General features: G+C 44.3%; 1 pseudogene; it reads left to right on the top strand.

Moving 5' to 3' along the window:
- Positions 1-11,496: 11,496 nt before the first annotated feature.
- Positions 11,497-16,695, top strand: part of LOC102469163 (ribosome production factor 2 homolog pseudogene) — a 14,748-nt pseudogene continuing 9,549 nt past the window's right edge.

The raw sequence follows: 16,695 nt of genomic DNA, 5'->3' as shown, positions 1-16,695 counted from the left end.
GGCAGGCGCGGGAGTGGCCGTAGCCGCGGGGCTTAGGCGATGGCCCCGCCCCCGGATTGTGGCCCCGCCCTCACGCTCCGCCCACCCCGGAACAGCCCCCTCTTCTTCCCGCCGCACCCGCTTCCTTTCAAAACCCAGCCAAACCGCAGCCGTTCGGATTAGGAGGGAGCCGCGGGCGGGGGCGGGTCGCCGCGGCTCATCCTCCCCGGCGCAGGGACGCGGCGGGCGTGGGAAGAGGAAGAGGGAGCGCCGTCTAGGTCGCACCGGGCCGACACGCGCGACCAGCAGTGGAGTGGGCACGAGCTTTTTCCTCTGTGGGCATCTCTTATCCCGCGAGCATTCCCGCGATTACTGTGTAGGGAGGCACGCTGCGCTCGGTTGTTTGAAAATTAAGGAGAAAGATTTTTACATAACAATTGTCTATCTCTGCTCTCATTTGAGCCGCTCCCATTATGGAAAATACGTCCAAACATTTCCAGCAACGATGTGATTTTTCAAAACTCGTTCGCTCATAACGCGCCTTGCAAATACTCCCAAGGTAGCTCTGGGTGTCCAGTCGCTTAAGCGTTTCCTTCTAGCTAGCTAGCTAGATAGATAGATAAATCCGGTCTAGGAGTAAACCTACAGTGTCCTGGTCCTTAGCTCATTGTCATTATTTTTACTCACTGATGTGCTTAGGTCACTGACAACACGCACACTAAGGATCAGAGTGCTTTTTGAAATGGAATCTTTGTCCTAAGCACTGATAAAATTGAGAGTTTTCTCTGCGTCTTTCCCTCCTTACTGCCCTTCTGAAACAGGACCTTCCAGCATGCTTAAAGGAATGTGGGCAAGCTGTGAGTATACTCAGAACACCCGCTGGGACCAGCAGAAGCTGTTATGGTAACGTCCTAGACTCCCATCTAGTTGACTGTAGTTGGGCTCCCAGACCCGCAGCTTAAACTCACACCAGGCTCGTGTAAGTGTGTGCCCAAAATCCCAAGAGGAGAATGGAAAAAGGTTTGTGGGGTGGCCATCCTCCTGAAGGTGATTTCTCACTTCCTGTCTCTGTCTCTCCAGCAAACACACTCGCCCTATAGCACAAATCTCTCAACAACAACAACAAAAAACCCACCAAGCAAAAGGGAGGGGGTGTGTGCTGTGGATTTTTACAGCATGAGTTTCTTCCTTCACCTGGAAGCCATTACTTTTGAAAGAAGGATGATTTGTCTTTTCACTAAGTCCTCCATGCTGTCCGTGAACTATTAGAAACATTTGCACCACTGTGAGATTCCTAAGGACAGAAGCTCAGGCCAGTGCATAGGGCTGCCACTGAAGGATAGAGCCCCTGCCCTTGGAAGCCAAAGGCAGGTATTCCTGGCCTGGGCTGTTGGCAACACACCTTGCAGCCTGGCAGGCTTCCTAAGCTGCCTTTCCTCATTTTATACCTACATAACAGAAGAGGTACAGAAGAAAGCAATCCACGTGGGTTTAAAACTTTAGAAGGAGACAATTCCTGGCCTAGAAATTAAACTATAAATTATAAGTTGTAGCTACAGCCAGGTATCTATTGGTAGGCCCCAATACAAAATTAAAATGCTGGGATGTTTTCTGAAACTCATTAAGAATTTCAAAATGGTGAGGCCTGCAGGTGGCGTGGTGGTTAAGGGGCTGGACTCCCACATGACTGACTGCGGTTTGAGTTTGAGACCTGGCAGCTTGCTTTCTCCCTTTCCCTTTCTCCCTCTCTCTCTCTCTGCTCAAATTTAAAAAATAAATAATGATAACAAATAAAAATTTTAAATTTTTTTTTTTTTAAAAGGGAATTTCAAAATGGCAACAGCAGAGTATTAATAGTGAAATCCTCCTAAACACTTGTAAAACATGGCCTGGTTTGGGAACTTAGAATGTAATGAAATACTTGACCTAAGATAGCTATTGAAAATGTAAACTATCATTCCAAAGTTGATCATGTTTTATTTTCCCCACAGATTGAGTATGCTAGTTCATAAACAGGATCACTTTGAACATCATGTCTGAATTGGATATTGTTAGGGTGGTCTTTGTCATGAGCTGTGAAGAATTCAGAAACTCCAAGAGCGAACAGATAGAAAAGAATGTTCACTGTCCAGAAGAGAAAAGGGGCCACATGCAAAGAATCGCATTGGCTCGGAAGAGTGTGGGCAAGGAGATTTTATTGGGACGTAAGGAGAGGGGACTTGTGATTGAATAATTAGGGTGATCTTGGGACAGGACTTCTGTCTGTCCTTGGGTTGTTTTGCTGTCTCTGGATGTCGCACCTGGCTGCTGTAGTCTGCCCTGTGCTCTGTCCTTAGTTTTGGTGCCAACTGCTGAGGACGTTACGATCTTTATGTCTGAAGGCAAGAGCTTGCAAAAATACAAGGACAGCCTTTGACGATGACATCGTGAAAGGGCCAACTACCAGAAGAAAAACGGAGAAGAAAGAATGTCCAACACACACACACGAGAGTTTTAGATGGCCCTTTCTAATTAAAACAGCTCAGGTGCCAGGAGATGCTGAGTTAACTTTTGTTCATCCCTAAGGAGCTTGGGGAACATTGAACTCTCAGATATCTGCATGTGGCTCTCCAGAAATAAAATACAACCCACTTGTTGAAATGGAAGAGACCTGATTAACCATCTACCAAGCCCCTTATTTCACAGAAGAGAAATGATTAGAGCCTTGCTTGCTCGACATCTTGCATCTACTGCGTGCCAGGGTTGTGGCCGAAGGTTGTAAAATAACCCTTCCCAGACTTTTCCTAACACTTACATGCTTAACACATTCTCTAGATGTCTAACTTTCACTTAACTCCATTTATATGCATTTGCACATCTCATTGAAGAAAAGAAAAGAAGGATAGATGGAAGGGAAAGAAGGAGAAAAGGAAGAAAGGAAAAGAAAAAAGAAAGGGAGGAAGGAAAAACAGAAAGAAAATCAAGCTTAAATTATTTTCCAGGTCTAATCCTACAGATTTCTTTTTTATCTATTCTTGGTTTTGTGTGTGTGTGTTTGTGTGCTTTTGTTTTTTCATCTGTGATCAAGAGCCAATAGGTATCTTGTTTCCAGTTTGTCTTTTTTTTTTAATTTTGCTCTAATGTATGTGCGCTCACCAGAGAGAAAGAAAGTGAGAAAGCATACCCAAAGGGGGGCTGGCCATGCCGAAATCCTTTCCTCATTCTCCTCTCTGGATTCTGGGCACACATGCATACACACCTGGCATGTCTTTCAAGCCACCAGGTGCAGGACACAAGCTACTCAGTAGGCCATGTGGGATCTAGCCACTACAACCACCATGCCACCAGATGGCCGCAGATTAGTTTTTAAATACAATTGAAAAAGCTTGGGAACCAGCAGTTAGCGTAATGGCTATGTCGCTGGACTCCCACGTAGTCGACCATGGTTCGCGTCCCGAACCTGGTGGCTTAAAACTCACGCTGGGCGCGTGTGCGTGCGTGCCCAAGATCCCAAGAGAAGAATGGAGGAGAAGGGATTGCGGTGTGACCATCCCCCCTGAGGGGTGATTTCTCGCTTTCTGTCTCTCTGTCTCTCTCTGTCTGTCTGGCGAGCACACGCGCCATATAGCAAAAAAACCTCTCCAAAAAAAAAACAAAGGCTTTCACATGCACATTTACAAAAAAAAAAATTCACTATTTGAAGGGCCACCCCCGCCAGCACACATGCCCTCTGGCAATAAACAAATGAACAAATAAATAAATAAAAGTTCATTGCTTTCTTTTAAATGTGAGCACTCCAATATAATGAAAATATTGCATTATAAAGGAAGATCATATTTCGACTGGGGAAATAAAATTGATATTGCAAAAGGAAGTGATCTTCCCATTTCTTTTTTCAGGAATAACATAGAAAGGAGAAATCATTGTAACAATGAATAGCTTTTCCTCGATTTAGCCCAGTCGTGAGGTGGGCACGTTCCCTGTGTCCTCTCATCCAATGTCCACAATGAGTTTGTATTTCAGGAAATGTTGTTAACGATCCTCCCTTCAAAGCTAAGGAGGCTTGGATTGGAAGGGTTAAGTCATTTACCTCTGTCACACACAGCTGCTCTCTGGCCCTGCCAGGATGCAAATCCCGGATCAGCTCGATCCAGGCCTACACTTGCAACCTTTGCAATCCAGAGAACAAGTCTGTCTGCTCTTCTTTCCCTGTAAGTCTTGTTCTCGTGTTCTGTCAGTGAGTGCTTAACCTCGCCTGTTCTAACTCGGGGACTGCTTACACGCTTTTTTCTTCAGAGGGAATAATGTATTTATTTATGGAAATCGGTTATAAACCAGGGCTCACAGGCCCAAATTTACTACCTTATAAAATATGCTGTCCTTTCTGGTTTTGTTTGTATTTTTTTTCCCCCAGTCTCTCAGAATTCAGTTAATCATTCCCCTCAGTAGAAACCTTTCCTGTTTTCCTCTGTGGTAATTTTCATTATCGTCATTTGAAGACGACTCGGTTGGCTGGGATTTACTCTAATTAGTGTGGCGCATACTTCCGCAGAAGGTCTTTGTACAGTCTCTCTGTGATTCGGATGAAGTCATCTATCCTTCTGAGAAATTATATTTAGGAGATAAGCACACAGTTCTTTCAAAAAAAAAAAACACATCTGCAAGAAAAGAAAGTGATATTTTACACAATGGAGGACGAAGATCAACAGTTAAGTGCCATGTTCCTAGGGCTGAGCTGAAAGTGAGAGGCTGCAGGCAAGAACCAGTCATTGAAGGTTTCGTAAAAGGATCCTAGCCTTGCTTATCAAAGCGTCTAGGTCTGCAGGACAGAAGGGGCAGAAGCCTGGAGTGAAATTGGTCTAAGACGGAGGGCCGGGGGGAAGACCCTTGCCGATGGCACATGCGCTCTGTGATTCTCAGCAGCTTCTCTCGTGGTGGTCTTCCTACCCTAACACAAAGAAGGCATCGGGGTAATTTCTGAAGGTTCCCATCCAGCCCAAAGATTCTATGCCAAAATGAGGAAATCAAGTGACAAAGTCAGGGTGAACTTCCTGGGTTTCTCCTATGGACACTGTGGGCCGGATAACTTGTTCTGGGGTAGTTGATGCCTTCACTGTGGGAAACTGAGCAGCATTCCTGGCCTCTGCTGACTACATGCCAGTAGCACCCCGCCCCAGTTGTCACAACTAAAAACGTCTCCAAGATTTTACCAAATGCCTTCCCCGGGGCAAAAGCCTTCACAGTTAAAAGATAGTGGTCAGGGACCAGCAGTTAGCGTAATGGCTATGTTGCTGGACTCCCACGTGGTCGACCACGGTTTGCATCCCAGACCCGGTGGCTTAAAACTCACGCCGGGGGCATGTGCATGGGCACCCAAGATCCCGAGAGGAGAATGGAGGAGAAGGGATTGCAGTGTGGCCATCCCCCCTGGGGGGTGATTTCTCGCTTTCTGTCTCTCTGTCTCTGTCTGTCTGGCAAGCACATGCGCACTATAGCAAAAACCTCTCCAAAAAAAAAAAAAAAAGACAGTGGTCAGCAGGTAGCATGGTGGTTAAGGCACTGGATCCCACGTGACCAGCTTCAAGGTTTGGGTCCCAGACCCAGTGACTTCAAGGAACACTCTGGGAACGTGCGTGTGTGCCCAAAATTCTGAAAGGAGAAGAGATTGTGGTGTGGTCAACCCCCCACCCCCAGGGAAGGATAGCTCACTTTCCCCTTCTCTGTCTCTGTCTGAAAAATGCACACACCCTCTAAAAAAAGAAGGAGGAGGAGAAGGGGGAGGAGGGCACCATTAGGCTACAGGAGCTCCAAGGAAATCCAAAGGATGGTAACTGGAAACACTGAGCATGGCTTAATTGAGAAGGTGCAATGAGAACTGAGTTTAAAGAAGTGTAAGCCTGCTATGGGTGGAAAAGGGAGGAGAGGGCCTGAGTGTGCGTACAGGGAAAGGGTGTACTTGGTGTGGGCACCCAGTGACATGTGAGCATGAGAACGAGAGGGAAGAAAAACCAGCAGACTGTAACCGTGGGACATAGCTGAGCCGGGGAGATGATAAAGCAAAAAGGGATAGCTTCAAATGCCCGGGAAGTTTTCAGAAATTATAATAAATGACGTTATCACCAAAAATAGATTCTATAGAGAAGAATTTGCAGTGTTCAGCTAGATATTTTCAATCATAAACCAGGAAACCTCTAATAGAGACATTTTAATTTTGCTGACATGGTCCTAGAAGTCAGAGGATCTGATCTTCGACAACGATATCCTTAACCTTCAACCAAGCCCTGGATCACCACACTGAGACATGATTCGGGGCCACATGGTCCCCTGAAAACTGCAAATAAGTGACGCGAATCATGTTCTCCAATAGCCTCAGAATCAAAGGATGGAGCATTGATAAAATCGTTCTTGGTAAAAAGAGAGGAGAAATTAGGGTAAACCCCACAAATGAGGGGCCAGCAGGTGGTATAGTGGTTGAGGTGCTGGGCTGCCACATGGCTGACCATGGTTCGAGTCCTGAACACAACAGCTTGAAAATCATTCCAGTCACATGCGTGTGCATGTTTGTGTGCCCAAAATTCTGAGAGGAGAATGGGGAGAAAAGGTTATGGCATAGCCATACCCCTCAGGGAATGCTTTCTCACTTTCCCCCTCTCACTGTCTCTGTCTCTCCAGCGAGCACATGGGCCCTGTGGCAAAAAAAAAAAAAAAAAAGAAAAAATAAGAAAAAGAAAGAATTTTCAAAATTAAACCGTTGCACGCTTTATCTTCTTTCGAAGTTCTCAAGAATATAGAAGATATCATTAAAATGATAATACAGAACAAAAGAAATTGTTTATAAATTATATGAACAACTCCTAACTCATAATCATATAATTTGTACACTTTCGAACTATAGTTCATAGAAAATTCATGAACCTTTACTTGACATTAAAATTATTTATTGTTCAGTGAAGAATAAAATATCAATGGACAGCAACAACAGAATTTCTGATTTAATATTATTGGAAGTGGACGTGTTAACTGAAGTTACGCCAACAAACACAAGGTCGCAGTGCAAAAAAAAAAAAAAAAAGAAAAAGAAAAGAAAAGAAAAAAAGAAAGAAAGCCACAAATGAAAGTTCCAAAACGCAAACTCTATGAAGTGCAAAGTGTTTGCCTTAAACAAGCCTTCTTCAATTGTGATCACCACAAAGTAAACACGGGTTGAATAAACAAAAACTGTACTTTAAGAATGAAACGTTCTCACAGATCTAGAAAGGGCCAGGCCTCAAGCCCTCAAGCCAGGGCTTCCGGTGGCTGCTTCACCCACACCCCTTTCTGCATGGCCTCCACAGAGGAGCTGTGGCTGTCTCCTTTGATTCCAGAGAACGTGGTTCTGGAGAACATGCGAGCAGCTGTTCACCCCAGACAAGGATATGAGCCTAACGGGTTCTATATAGGGAAGTACTGTTCGTACAAGCCAATTACAGCCGAGAGTTTCCTGAACTAAGGAGTGATTGACAGCAGCAGGTGTACAGAGGAGGCCTGAAAGGTGGTGGGCAAGCCAGGTAACATGGAGGTTACTGCAGCCCTCATGGAAAAACATTAGGGAGTGAGGGAGGTGAAGGCCAGAATGCAGTGGGTGAGGAAGTGAAAAAGACTGATTGCAAGTTCTCTTTCCAGAAGCTTGGCTGACAAAAGAGAAGTAAAGAGGCCTTGGGGGCCAAGAGAAGGCTTTTATGGAATGGAATTGATGTTAGGAGATAGCCGGAAAGTAGAAATTCCTCAGAGGAACATGTGAAGAAGTCAGTGCAAGGAGGATAGCTTGTGTATTACAGTGAGGTCCTGAGTAGCCATGATGGGCTCGAGAGGATAAGAGTTACTGACCTCAGACCAAAAGCAACCGCCTCATGTTCTGAAATTGGAGACAAAGGCAAAATAAAGACATAAAGGTGAATGTATTTGTAGGTGGGAGACAGAAAGTTGAGAAGGCTCGCGTTAATAAAGGCAAAGCCATCCTCTGACAATGGAACGGACGGGAACCGTGCAAGGCTTTGGAGGGGTCTGTGCTCGGTGGCCACAGTACGGGTGACTGGGCTGCACAAGGACACCGTTGTCAGCCATGCGTCGTCCGGTGACAGGTCTACGTTCTGAGAAATGTATCCTTGTGAGGGGATTCATCACTGTGCCGGCGTCACACGCTGCTTCTGTGAACCTCCATGATAGAAGCAGCAACACCCCCAGGCCGTGTGGGACGGTCTATAAGCTCCTATGCGCAGTACCTCGTTAACTGAAATGTTGTCGTGCAGCCCAAGACTGCAGTAAAGTATCCCAGATGTGAAGGCCAGAGAGTCTGCCTCCTGTTAAAGCCATAGAAAAGTGGAGGAGAGCTTCCTCCTGCATATAAACCCACCTCCTCCTCCTGAGGTTATGCACACACTCGAAAGAAGCGCTCACATGTGTACTTTGGTCCCTTTTGTTTTTGAGAGATTTTTGCTATAGGGCGCATGCACTCGCCAGAAAGACAGAGAGAGACAGACAGAAAGCGAGAAATCACCCCCCATGGGGTATGGCCACGCCGCAATCCCTTCTCCTCCATTCTCCTCTCAGGATCTTGGGCACGCATGCACACTCGCCCGGTGTGAGTTTTAAGCCACCGGGTCTGGGATGTGAACCGCGGTCGACTATGTGGGAGTCCAGTGACATAGCCATTACGCTAACTGCTGGTCCCTGCATCTACAATTTTTAAAGAGCCAGTCAGCAGCAACACTGTAGCAGAGACCAAAATAAAGACCCAGGTGCACTGATCAGACCCTCTCTCCTTCATTCCCTCTCTTCTGGGGTATTAAAAGTAAGACAATCCTTGTATTATGTCAGCCTGTTTATTGGAAAAACAACATGAAGTTACAAATGCTGAAGCTGGTTATATCTGTCATTATACCCTTGGTGTTGACCGCAGTGACATTTACCCATTAGGCACTTAATAAATGTGTTGACAGAGTAGTTTACACTTTCTTTGTAATGCGAATAAATTCAGGTCCTGCAATAAGCCACATGAATTTAAATAGTGATCTCAACTAAGATCATTATACCAAGTCCTGGGGAAATAAAGAAAAAAAAAAAAGTAATAATGCCTTTTTCTCTAATGAACCTTAGCATAATTGTCTGAGCTTGAAGCGTCATGAAGAGATTAGCATCAATATTGCTAGCAAAGCTTAGTATTCACAATCAGCATTTGCAAATCTAGTGTAGCTCGGTTTTTACTCCCTGTCTTTTGGCTGAGGACTGTCGGAAGTCAGGAACACGGCAGGGCCACTCCACAGCGCAGTAGTTCAGCCCCTTATAGAGGGGGCTGGACCCCTCATTTCAGACTGCTATTTGAATCTCATTCCTGGTGGCTCGAAAAACACCCCGGTCATGTCCATGCACGCCCCAAATCCTGATGGAAATACGAAGGGAAAAGGAATGCGGCATGACCACACCCTATTGGGGGAAATGCTCTCTCTCTGGTAGAAAAAAAAATTTTTTTAAGTGACGCTGGATCCCACATAGCAACCACATTCCCTAGCCAAGATCAGATAGGCTGGAGGCCTGGAGAAGGGGACCAAGTCCTGGCTAGACTCTGTGGAGGGCGCTTTAAAAAAAAGTAATAAGGGACCAGCAGTTAGCGTAATGGCTATGTCTCTGGACTCCCATGTAGTTGACCGTGGTTCGCGTCCCAGACCTGGTGGCTTAAAACTCACACCAGGCACGTGTGCATGCGTGCCCAAGATCCCGAGAAGAGAATGGAGGAGAAGGGATTGCAGCGTGACCATCCCCTCTGGGGGGTGATTTCTCGCTTTCTGTCTATCTCTGTCTCTCTCTGTCTGTCTGGCGAGTGCATGCGCCCTATAGCAAAAATCTCTCCAAAAAAAAAAAAAAACAACAACAAAAAAGTGATAAGCAGTTTGATCATGCCATGAAGGAACAAACTCATAGACTGAAATGCCACTTGGGAAAACTGTCCCTCGATCTTTGTAATTAAAAAAAAATTATTTAACTGTATTAATGAATTGATTAATTTAATTTGACCAGAAAAGAAGAGAGAGGAAAGTGAGAAAGCAAGCCACCAGATCTGGGACTTGAACCATGGTCAGCCATGTGGGAGTTCAGTACCCCCAACCACCACCATACCACCTGCCAGCACTCCTCCTTGACGCTTTTTTTAAGCAACTGGCAGCTACATTGGGGCAAAATATCAGACGGTTGTATCAGATACGAAATATTACAAAGTGCATTGTTGTCTACACAAGGGGATTAAAATAAAACCCTTAAATTATTTGATGATCAAATGACCCAATGTGACCTGTCCAGCTCATTTAATGATAAGAGCCCTCAGGGCCAGCAGAGGACTTGGTGGTTAAGTGTGCTGGACTCCCACATAGCCGACCACAGTTCAAGTTCCAGATCTGGCGGCTTGCTTTCACTTTCTCTCTCTCTCTCTCTCTCTCTCTCTCTCTCTCTCTCTCTCTTGCTCTGTCTCTGTCTGGTCAAGTTTAAATAAATAAATAAATAAAGTTAACTGAAATAATTCTTCTTTTTTAGAGGTTTTTGCTACAGGGCATGTGCACTCGCCAGACAGACAGAGAGAGACAGAGAGATAGAAAGCGAGAAGTCACCCCCAAGGGGGGATGGCCATGCTGCAATCCCGTCTCCTCCATTTTCCTCTCGGGATCTTGGGCATGCACGCACATGCACCCGGCGTGAGTTTAAGCCACCGGGTCCGGGACGCGAACTGTGGTCGACTACATGGGAGTCCAGCAACATAGCCATTATGCTAACTGCTAGTCCCAATTAACTGAAATAATTCTTTAAAAAAATATATGGTAAGAACCCTCATTGTCTGGTCTGTATGTAGCATGCTCCAAGCAGCCTAACCCAGATACCTCCAGGGGAAATGACTTTCGGGCTCCTGGCAGGGGGCCTGCACTTATCCTGGTGTTGGGCAACCTTGTAAAACAAATGAAATCTGTTTAGTGCCTTCTCCCCTGGTGTTTGCCCCTCCTCCAATCTTTCCCCTGCCTACTCTCAAGCAGCTACCCTTACCTGAAAGCATGCCTTCCACCCGCATGCTTTGTGCCTCCAGCACAAAGGCCCATACTAGCCATCTCAGTCAGATAAAATACGATTCATTGATTGGCCATCAGTCCTCCCAATAATATCCTAATTTTCACTAGGGACCTAACCTTTCAGCTTACCTTAATTAAAAATGTTCGGGGGGTGTGTGGCAGGTGGCAGATGGCGTGGTGGTTAAGGGCACTGGACTCCCACATGGCCGACTGCAGTTGAAGTCCTGGACCCAGTGGCTTGCTTTCTCACTTTCTCTCTCTTTTTCTCTCTCCTTCCTCTCTTTCTCTTTCTCTCTCTGTCTCTCTCTGGTGAGCACATGTGCCATATAGCAAATTAAATAATAACAATAATTAATTAATTTAAATAAATAATTCTTTAAAAAATATATGTTCTCAGTTCCTGTGTGTGGGCTGGTACACGTGTGTCCCTCTGGTTCTGGTAGCGGTAGCAATGGACGCTTTGGATCGAGTCATCCCAAAATGAAATGGGCCAAAAGATTCATTGAGAGTAGAGAGAACCAAAATTCAGTGAAAGTATTAAAAATACCATGCTGATTAAAGGTGGAAACACAAACGCACCCGTGACACAAGTACTTAACAATGCGTGTGCACTAAAAAAAAAACATGTAGTGTTACGTATAAAAAGAAAACTATTACAAGACCATTTGAGGGTCAGGCATCACTGGAATTCTTTTCGAAGAAGTCAGATTGTTCTTGAATCATGTTTGGCTCCCATAATAAAAAGCAGCCAAATAACTTGGTAATAGGGAGTATGTGTGACTACCATGTGCTGGATATGACTGAGTTAAGTATTGAGTAATTGTCTCTCTAAAAGATACTAAGAATACTTAATGTCCTGAGGGAACAAAACCCCTGTTAATAGTTGCTGGTAATGGTTTTGACGTAACAGAGACCATAGAAGACGAAGAGGTCATCTTATTGATTTCTTCAGAGGCCCCACAGTATCCAATAGCCACCTGTCTGGAGTAGATTTCGTTCCGCACTTCACTGCATTGAATAGGAAGATTTACCTTCGAAGCTATAAGCTCCTGCAGCTGGTGGCAGAACATGATGGACTGAATTGGAAGAGATGGGACCTTCACTGGACCTGATTCTAGGAGAACATACCCGTCAAGTGACCTTCATGTTATCCATGAAAATGTCAAAAGCTCTCAAGCCAAAGAGGAAGAAAATTATCTCCCATGACACGTTTGGTACAACTTGTGGAAGGATTCTAACGCAGAAGCGAGGCTTGAGCAAACTGAAACCAGAAAGATGAAGGGGTTAATGAAGCGGCCTGCAGAATGCATAAAAGCAGGCCAAGAGAGAAGATCAAAGACAATTAGAAAAAATTGGTGGAACTTAGCGGAAAGTACTGTTTTATCGTTTTCTATTTACTTAAGAGAATCTCAAGCTTCAGTCCATTCGCCATCTTATAAGATCGTATATCTATTTTTTTTTTTTTGGGAGAGATTTTCACTATAGGGCGCATGCACTCGCCAGACAGACAGAGAGAGACATAGAGACAGAAAGCAAGAAATCACCTCCCAGGGGGGATGGTCACGCCGCAGTCCCTTCTCCTCCATTCTCCTCTCGGGATCTTGGGCACGCACGCACACGCGCCCGGCATGAGTTTTAAGCCACTGGGTCCGGGACGTGAACTGCGGTCGACTACGTGGGAGTCCAGCAACATAGCCATTACGCCAACTGCTGGTCCCAACACTATATTAAGTTTAAGATAAGTCTCTTCCTTGAAATATCTTTAAAACATTCTCATTGACATTATCACATGTAATAGGTAACTAGAAAGTAATCATGTATGTAACACAGTCATAGAAAAAATGGTTGAGCAAAATTTCATAGTTGGACTTATCACAATAGATAACATTTGAGTGCTTATATATCAACATATTCGTTTCAATATAAATCCAGTTATATATGTGTGTGTGCGTGTGTATATATATATATCAACATACATCTAAAAATAAGATTAGGATTCATTTATAAAATCACTATAATTTCAGTAAGATTGACTCATCTGCACAATAACAGGCAAGGGATGAGTGTTGAGAAAAGGCTTGAGAAAACAGAGAACACGGTGTGCATCAGTCCAGAGTATGGCCTGGCGGTTAAGTGGGCTGGACCACACATGGCTGACCACACTGTCTGATACTTGGACCCAGTGGCTTGAGAAGCATGCTGATGCGTGCGTGTGTGTGTGTGTGTGTGCCCAAGATCCCAAAAGGAGAGAAAGATGGAGGCGAGGGGATTGCAGTGTGACCATTCCCCATGGAAGGTACTTTTTCACCTTCCCACTCTTTCTCTCCCTCTGTGTCTCTTGGGCAAGTGTACACGACCTCTGGCAAATATATTTTTTTAAAACATGTATCAATATTATCTGTACAAGAAAGCTAAAACACTAAATTTTAAAATAATCAAAATTAAGTACAGAAAAAAATTTCTTTAATGACTTGCTTGTTTTTAACTCAATAAAAAGGAAATTTCAAACCAATTTGCTTTACGTGCTGACATTTTGAATTCTCTGTGTTTGCAACTCTTGCTTTAGCACAGTCTACAGATATCCCAGCCTATTGTTATTGGTTTTAGTCTCCCTTTCCTTAACAACTTCAGCCCACAATGTAACTTCTGAATCATACTTAATAGACTCTTGATGAGTAACTAGAGGAATGCAAACTTAAGACAGACCTTACATCTAGAGATTGCTATTAAAATGCTGTTAAATCCCCTGACCTTCTTGCAACTGAAAAGCAGGCCACACGAAGATCCATTTATGCTTTGGATTTTGCTTATCTATCCCCCTAAACCCGACATAGTTGTATTTTTCTTTTATGTGGCAACTAAATAACACAACTTCAATTTTTTTTAAATTATGGAAAAATACATGGCCCAGCCTTGGTGGTGCAGGCAGTAAGTGGACTGATGTGCAATGCTGGAAACCACCTGGCCAACCATGGATTAGGTTCCTACTTGGCCTCAAATGTACTGGGCATATGCCCAAGATTCTGACTAGGGGGAGGGCTGGGGGAAGAAGATCGTGGCAGCACAAGATCCTATTAAGAGTGCCTGTGTGTGTCTCTCTCTCTCTTTCTCACATCCACATGCATGTATACGCTCTCTCATGAAAGAAGTACCATAAACTTTAAAAATATATATGGATGGAAAAATTTTAAAAAAACACTGTAAGTTAATCACTAAAAAATCTTACCATGTCTAGGACATTTTGTTACCTTATTGTTTGGGTGGATTTTCTTTCTTTCTTTCTTTCTTTTTAAATAACATATTGTTATAGGCTGAGAGAGTTGAACTGCATGGTATAAATTCCTTGGTTCTTTAGGTCCAGATTTCTAAGGTTAGAGACCTGCCCCGAGGCACAAAATGGAAAATTACACTTGTAAAGTAAGAAAAAATCACTTTAACAGAAAAGCGGAGATTTTTAATAGAAAAGAAATGCACTCCCACGCCAGAGAGGCGTCCGCGTGGGCAGCTGCCAAAGAAAGACAGCTGCTCTGGGCATGGGGCTAGGTGTTATAACTCTTATTCTAAGAGTTGGTGAAGTGTGAGGTTCTTTTCTCCTCCAAAGGGCGGGTCAAACAGAGATGCAGGGAGTTGGAAAAACTAAAGGCTCTGATGTCACGTTGTTTACTGGCTGAGTTTACTGGGAGCTCACAGAGTTCTGAGCAGGTCTGCAAAGCCCAGAGCAGGGCTTGCCAGTGCTTCCTCCCTCCCGGACCTTGCAACGTGAGTACAGAACACTCAGAGTGCTTCCTCCCTCTCAGAGTGCACAGCGAGAAGAGCTGGGCTGAGCCAACGCCATCCGGGCTCACCTGCCTGAACCAGGGCTAGCTAGCTGGGTGGAGCAGGGGCAGCACTGTGCAGAGCACCTCTAGATGACCAGGTGCCCCCTTTCTCTTAAAGGGACTGCAGACAATAGTGGTTCCGTGCCAAAGCCAAACAGTTGCACATGCACAGGCATGTTATATTCAATGGCACAAAACAGAGAAGTCATCATTGTGTAACAAGCACACCAACGCAATACACTAATAACATGGGTTGTTTACGCATGGCCTTCAAATGTAAGATAAGAGGTGAGAGAGCCAGACTAAACCACCCTGACTCTGCTGGCAATGAATATTTAATAGGGGAAGATCTGTCATCTATACAATCTGGCTTCTTTGTTTGGAATTCAAGGGGTTTTCCCATGCCTACATGTTTCTTCTCTTTCCAGTAAGGAATTCAATTATCTAATCCCACATGCCCGGTGTGGACTTGGAAGGTAGGAGCATCCATTATATGGAAGCACTGTTCAATCAGTTTATTGCCCCAGTAGGAATCAGGATGTTGGCCAGTATGTTCTATTGGGTTGGTTGGCTTAATGAGGAATGATAAGAGGGAAATTAACAACATTCCCTATGTGCCTTTCTCAGGCACTAGAGAAGAAAAATGAGATCTGCCTCACTATCTCTGCGCTGGGAGCTGGGCGGAAGGAAGGCATCCTCATGGAGAGTCTGGGGTAACTCCTGATAAGTTGTGATTGACGTGGCTCATGTCCTTCTGGTATTTTCTCAAGACTGCCCACTCATTTCTAGCTCACTGCCTATCACAATATCATTAGTGTCTTCTCCCATCTTTAAACGGTCTCCAAAACATGATTTTAGTGACTAGAAAACGTGAACAATTCTCTTACCATGGGTATCTATATCACTCCCCATAATGCCAGGAGAAATACTCCTGTTCATTAAATTTCAACTCGATATCTACATTTTTAAGAATTTTAAGTACTTCTAGGGGCCGGCAGGTGGCGTTGTGGTAGTCTCCAAAACATTATTTTAGTGACTAGAAAACGTGAACAATTCTCTTGCCATGGGTATCTATATCACTCCCCATAATGCCAGGAGAAATACTCCTCTTCATTAAACGTCAACTCGATAGCTACATTTTTAAGAATTTTAAGTACTTCTAGGGGCCGGCAGGTGGCGTTGTGGTAAAGGCGCTGGATTCCTACATGGCTGACTATGGTCCAAGTCCCAGACCTAGCAGCTTGCTTTCTCACTTTTCCCCTCTCTCTCTGTATCTCTCCCTGGTCAAACTAAAAAAAGTAATAATGATAATGATAAATAAAATTAAATAAAATAATTCTTTAAAAAGAGAATGTATTTCTAAAAGTAATGTTAAATATTCTTAATGCTTCTCTAGACACAAGAATAAAGGAAATCCTATTTCAATCCAGGCTTGTGTAGGGATGCTTCCTAGTTCTTTCTTTTTCTAAATTTATTTTATACTGGAGTGGGGCAGGGGATACCCTGGACAGGATATTACCATGCCATGATTCCCTGTCCACCCCTACAAACCTCTTTGCAAGCCTTCCAGCCATCCAGACTCTGTCCCCAACAGATTCAGGCCAATCAGAGACCCAAGCCCAAGGTTTCCATATGGCTCCAGTATCAGCAGTGCTTTACTGCCTGTGCCACCATAGCTGGGGAACTTCCTAGTTCTAGTTCTTTTTACTGACTACCCCTTCTAAGTAAGTACTGTACAAAAACTTCTGGTTTTTTATTTGTTTGTGTTTTTTTTTTTTTTTTTTTAGAGGTTTTTCTTATTGGGTGCATGCGCTTTTTTTTTTGCTATAGGG

This window comes from Tupaia chinensis, unplaced genomic scaffold (assembly GCF_000334495.1).
Source record: "Tupaia chinensis unplaced genomic scaffold, TupChi_1.0 Scaffold146907_1, whole genome shotgun sequence".
Lineage (NCBI taxonomy): Eukaryota > Metazoa > Chordata > Mammalia > Scandentia > Tupaiidae > Tupaia > Tupaia belangeri.
Note: the sequence above shows the minus strand (reverse complement) of the source record. Positions and strands in the feature narration are given on the sequence as shown.